The sequence below is a fragment of the Lissotriton vulgaris genome, chromosome 6, assembly GCF_964263255.1.
Source record: "Lissotriton vulgaris chromosome 6, aLisVul1.2, whole genome shotgun sequence".
Lineage (NCBI taxonomy): Eukaryota > Metazoa > Chordata > Amphibia > Caudata > Salamandridae > Lissotriton > Lissotriton vulgaris.
In genome coordinates, this window is record NC_141694.1 from 43,789,880 (window position 1) to 43,795,680 (window position 5,801).

The window sequence follows — 5,801 nt, forward strand, 5'->3', positions numbered from 1 at the left end:
CAGTCCTCCCTCGGGCGTCCGGGGCTCCCTCCTCCAGGGCCAACGGCTCGGCTGAGTGCCCGGGACAGGCTCCATGGGTCCCGGGCAGTCCTCCCCCGGGCGTCCGGGCCAGAGAGCCCCTGAGCCCTGCCCTGCTTGGGCAGGTTGGAGCCCTACCGCGAAGGCTAGGGGTGGGCAGCTGGGAGTCCTTTCAGTCCCGGCCATCTGGTCGCACCGATCCCCTCGGCCATCTGGTCGCACCCAATGCTTTCCTATGGGGTGACCAGATAGCCGGGCTTTTCCTGGAAGTCCCGATGAGGTGCCATTCGCCTCCCCGATCCCAGCCAGGGCTACAGGAGGTCGGGCACGTTCGCTCCCTGGGTCCCCTCTGTCACTCTGTGCGCGCGGGTTCCCAGAAAGAGGGGTAGTCTAGGGGAAGGGTACTCTGGGACCCGTCTCCGCCTAGCCTCAGCTTGGCTGGGTTCAGGAGCTCCATCCGGGGCCCCTGAGGGCCCCGGGGAGGGTGGCCTCCCCTCCCCAGACTCCGTCCTCAGTCCTGCTGCGTGGCAAGGTGCCTGGGACGGTTTCCGGCAGGCCCGGGGTGGCTTCCCCTGAGCCTCCAGGCATGGGAGCCCCGGCTGGGTCCAGGGGCCCCGCCGGGCACCGGGTCAAGTGCTCCGGCCCTGGGCCCTGTCCCCTGGGCTGCCGTGCTGCCAAAGGCCCAGGACGGGGTCCGACGGTCCCGGGCAGGCCTCCCCTGCTTTTCCGGGTGTCCGCGGGCCCTGGGTCGGAGGGCCTGTCGGGTCCCCCTCGCAGCCTCCATGGCTGGGGCCCAGCTGGGGCCCTGGGCCTCTGGTCCCCCATGCCATGGCGCCCTCTCGCTTTCGTTGGGGCACAGAGCGACCAGATAGACGCCCTTTCCCCCTCAGCCATCTGGTCGCACCTATCCCCTCGGCCATCTGGTCGCCCCTAATGCTTTCCTATGGTGCGACAAGATGGCCGAGCTTCCCTGGAAGTCCCGATGAGGGTCCATTTGCCTCCCCGATCCCAGCGAGGGCTCCAGGAGGTTGGGTACTATCGCACCTTGGTTCCCCTCTGTCACCTCGAGTGCACAGATTACAAGAAAGGGGGTAATTCTCCTCTGGATTACTAGGGAGAGGCTCAGACAGACCTCCGTGAGGCGATTCTGAAACAGGGGAAGGCAGCACCCGGGCCTGCCCGCCGGGGCCCCCAGGGGCCTGGGTACCTGCCTCTCAGCCCCTTGCTGATGGTCCTTTTTCTCCGAGTTTGCTCAGGCAGAATTCTGTGAGGTCCGGCCATGCTGGGAGGGGGAAGGCAGTCCTGGGGCCCGCCCGCCGGTGCCCCCAGGGGCCCGGGTACGCTCCTGCCTCTCAGCCCCTTGCCGATGGTCCTTTTTCTCCAAGTTTGCTCAGGCAGACCTCCGTGAGGTCTGGCCATGCTGAGAGGGGGAAGGCAGTTCCAGGGCTTGCCTGCCGGCACCCCCAGGGGCCCGGGTACGCACCTGCCTTTCAGCCCCTTGCCAATAGTCCTTTTTTGCCGAGTTTTCTCAGGCAGACCTCTGTGAGGTCCAGCCATGCTGAGAAGGGGAAGGCAGTCCTGGGGCCCGCCCACTGGGGCCCCCAGGGGCCTGGGTACGCACCTGCCTCCCAGCCCCTTGCCGATGGTCCTTTTTCTCTCAGTTTGCTCAGGCAGACCTCCGTGGGGTCTGCCATGCTGAGAAGGGGAAGGCAGTACCTGGGCCCACCTACTGGCCCCCCCAGGGGCCCGGGTATGTACCTACCTCTCAGCCCCTGGCCGACGGTCCTTTTTCTCTGAGTCTGCTTGCCCTGGTGGCAGGCAGGGAATGCTAAACCAGCATACCCCCTGTGCAGGGCGGCCTACCAGGGGATGCCCCGGCTATACTCTGATTGATTGGGCACTCTCTGTCTGTTTAGGGATGGACGGCTTGGCCAGCCTCGGCTGTTGTTTTAAGCAAAGAGCTTCCACCCCACATGGACCGTCCGACTCAAGGGAGGGCCTGCCGCCTGGGGGTAGGCTGTTCACCCTACCCAGCAGAGCGAAGGCCCCCCAGTGGTCCGACCCAACCGGAAGGGGTCATGTGGCGCCAGGCCCTGCAAATGCTGCCTGGCCGACAGGTCCGTGGGCCCCGCATGCCACGCCGTCACCCCTCTCCGCCCAGCACATTTCCACAGCAGCTCGGAACGATAGTTCTGAAGAGTTCTGCCGCCGCCAGGCCCCAGCACCCCTGCGTCTCACTCAGGCTGCGCCTCGGCCCACCTCTCCCTCCCGGGGGAGACGGCTGGGCCTGCCGGTGCCTATGCGACAGCTCCTCTCCACACCCCTACAACGAGCCCTCCCGCCCAGGCGGGCGTGCTCCTTCCCCCTGACAGGCTCCTGAGAGATGGAGGGGTGCGTGAAGGTTGCCGGTTGGGGAGATGGGCACGCGGCTCCCACCCCGTCATTAGGTTGATCCTTCCAGTAGCATCTGCTTGTATCAAAGATTAAGCCATGCACATGTAAGTGCACACAGCCGGTACAGTGAAACTGCGAATGGCTCATTAAATCAGTTATGGTTCCTTTGATCGCTCCATCTGTTACTTGGATAACTGTGGTAATTCTAGAGCTAATACATGCCGACGAGCGCTGACCTCCCGGGATGCGTGCATTTATCAGACCAAGACCAATCCGGGCTCGCCTGGCCGCTTTGGTGACTCTAGATAACCTCGGGCCGATCGCACGTCCCCGTGACGGGGACGATGCATTCGGATGTCTGCCCTATCAACTTTCGATGGTACTTTCTGTGCCTACCATGGTGACCATGGGTAACGGGAAGTCAGGGTTCGATTCCGGAGAGGGAGCCTGAGAAATGGCTACCACATCCAAGTAAGGCAACAGGTGCGCAAATTACCCACTCCCGACTCGGGGAGGTAGTGACGAAAAATAACAATACAGGACGCTTTCGAAGCCCTGTAATTAGAATGAGTACACTTTAAATCCTTTAACGAGTCTGGTGCCAGCAGCTGCGGTAATTCCAGCTCCAATAGCGTATATTTAAGTTGCTGCAGTTAAAAAGCTCGTAGTTGGATCTTGGGATCGAGATGGCGGTCCGCCGCGAGGCGAGCTAGCGCCTGTCCCAGCCCCTGACTCTCGGCGCCTCCTTGATGCTCTTAACTGAGGACAGCGTTCAGTGTGACTGTACTCCGGAACGAAAGAATGTTGTATTGTTAAAAGCAAAACCGAATTGACGCTGATGGGCAGCATAATAACCCAGAATGAGCCACCGTGAAGTGGTAAAGAATAGCCAATTGCCTCGTCATCTAATTAGTGACGCGCATGAATGGATGAACGAGATTCCCACTGTCCTTACCTACTATCTAGCAAAACCACAGCCAAGCGAACGGCTTGGTAGAATCAGCAGGGAAAGAACATTGTGTCGAGCTTGACTCTAGTCTGGCACTGTGAAGAGACCTGAGAGGTGTAGGATAAGTGGGAGGCCCTCGGGCCGCCGGTGAAATACCACTATTCTTATTGTTTTTTCACTTACCCGGTGAGGCGAGGGAGTGAGCCCCATGGGGCTCTCGCTTTTGGCTCTAAGTCCCCGGCGTCCACCGGGAGCGACCCGCTCCGGGGACAGTGGCAGGTGGGGAGTTTGACTGGGGCAGTACACCTGTCAAACGATAACGCAGGTGTCCTAAGGCGAGCTCAGGGAGGACGGAAACCTCCCAGGGAGCAGAAGGGCAAAAGCTCGCTTGATCTCGATTTTCAGTATGAATACAGACCGTGAAAGCGGGGCCTCACGATCCTTCTGATTATTTGGGTTTCAAGCTGGGGGTGTCAGAAAAGTTACCACAGGGATAACTGCCTTGTGGTGGCCAAGCATTCATAGCGACGTTGCTTTTTGATCCTTCAATGTCAGCTCTTCCTACCATTGTGAAGCAGAATTCACCAAGCATTGGATTGTTCACCCACTAATAGGAAACGGGAGCTGGGTTTAGACCGTCGTGAGACAGGTTAGTTTTACCCTACTTGATGATATGTTGTTGCAATAGTAATCCTCCTCAGCACGAGAGGAACCGCAGGTTCAGACATTTGGTGTATGTGCTTGGCTGAGGAGCCAATGCAGCAAAGCTACCATCAGTGGGATTATGACTGAACGCCTCTAAGTCAGAATCCCGATAATCCGTAATGATACCGCAGTGCCGTGGAGCCTCGGTTGACCTGGGATAGCCGGCTTCTCTCGGGGGGCCGGTACGTATAGCTGCTCGATTGGGGACCGGAGCGCGGACTGAAGGGGGCCGCCTCCATCGCCCTTAGTGCACCGCATGTTCGTGGGGCACCTGGTGCTAAATCATTCGTAGACGACCTGATTCTGGGTCAGGGTTTCATAAGTAGCAGAGCAGCTACCTCGCTGCGATCTATTGAAAGTCATCCTCTGAGCCAAGCTTTTGTCTCTCCATGTACGTTGGTGCCCGCGGATGCCTCCCTCCACCACACCCAGGGGTGGGGCCCTCTGGTGCCAGGCCGGTGGGAGGGATGCAGAGGGGGTAACGTGGGTCTGTGGGAGGCCGCCTCCACCACGTGCCCTACGGCACGGGGGCCTCCTCCTCCTGTCCCTGCCCCACCGGGGTGCGGGGACGGGGCCACCATCCCTCGCGGGTCGGCAGGGTGACCAGATGGCCTCCCCTTCCTGCTGCTCCCAGGTAAGTCGGGCAGGGAGGTGAGCAGCAGCCACCCGGGGGAAGGAACCTCCAGAGCGGCAGCCTCGGTGCGCCCGGCCACCCTCACCAAGGGCGACTGGGTACGGCACCCTCCCAGGCCATCTGGGCGCTGGGTCGTCCTGGGCCATCTGGTCACCTGGCTGCGCGACCAAATGCGGGCAGGGTGACCAGATGGCCCTGCGGGCTGGGTGACCAGATGGCCCTGCAGGCTGGCGACCAGGCTAATTCCAACTGTTGTGCTTCCCCAGAGTTCTGTAAGGCCCCACTACGTGGTGGTTAATAGTTGAGAAAAATGGGCTCCCCGGGCAGGATGTCGGGGAGAGGACGTGGCCTGGGCTTAACCCTCCTTGGTTACGGCCGAGGGTCTGGGCGCTGGGGACAGGTGTCCACCGGGGCCCGAAGAGGCTCTCCCCGGCCTGGCTTGGGTTCGGAAGCTGGGACCGCCCCGGGCTTTAGCTCTCCTCCGGCCTGGCTAGGGTTCGGAAGCTGGGACCAGGCCCGGGGCTTGAGCTCCATCCGCAGGGCCCCCTCGGTGCGTGAGCTCCCCGTCCTGCAAGCTATCAGAGGGTCCGGGCGCTGGAGACGGGGGTACACCGGGGCCCAGGGAGGCTATCAGAGGGTCCGGGCGCTGGAGACGGGGGTACACTGGGGCCCAGGGAGGCTCTCCCCGGCGCGGCTAGGGTTCGGAAGCTGGGACCGGGCCCGGGGCTTGAGCTCCGTCTGGCGAGTCCCGGGGTGCATGAGCCCCCCATCCTGCAAGCCATCAGAGGGTCCGGGTGCTGGGGACGGAGGTCCACCGGGGCCCGGGGAGGCTCTCCCCAGCCTGGCTAAGGTTCAGAAGCTGGGACCGGGCCCGGGGCTTGAGCTCCGTCGGCGGGCCCCGGGGTACGTGAGTAGTGGTGGTGAAAAAGAATTTGGGGAAGTTGAGGCATTCTGTCGACCTTAGATCTCTTCATAGGCACGTTTGGATGAACTGATTCTCTCCCACAAAAATACACAAGATGTTGTCACAAATTGGCACTGGAAAGCTTTTTACCACTCTTAATCTGAGGCTGCCTACCATCAAATAGAATTTAGTGAAGA

At 61.4% G+C, this 5,801-nt stretch overlaps 1 pseudogene; it reads left to right on the top strand.

The window, feature by feature from the left end:
- Positions 1–3,407: 3,407 nt before the first annotated feature.
- Positions 3,408–4,447, top strand: LOC147706763 (28S ribosomal RNA; annotated as a pseudogene).
- Positions 4,448–5,801: the final 1,354 nt, after the last annotated feature.